Here is a 346-nt window from a genome sequence, read left to right on the forward strand (position 1 = left end):
AGAGAGAATAAGAGAGACAAAGAGCAGGAGGAAAAAGAGACACAGAAACATAGAAAGAACGAAAGCAGGGAGGGAGGGAGAGAGCGAGAGAAGGAAGAGAGAATAAGAGAGACAAAGAGCAGGAGAAAGAGAGACACAGAAACATAGAAAGAACGAAAGAACACTCAAAAAGAGACAGAGAAATCAATAAACACAATACAATAACAATGGCAGAATATCAAAAGATCAATCAATCGCCAAGTTAATGTATAATTATAGAAGGACAATTGAGGAGTCATAGCAATCAGATATAATTATACTAATAGCAGCAACAAGAGACCAATATCACTATGATTTCCCAAGTTCG

This window comes from Penaeus monodon, chromosome 34 (assembly GCF_015228065.2).
Source record: "Penaeus monodon isolate SGIC_2016 chromosome 34, NSTDA_Pmon_1, whole genome shotgun sequence".
NCBI lineage: Eukaryota > Metazoa > Arthropoda > Malacostraca > Decapoda > Penaeidae > Penaeus > Penaeus monodon.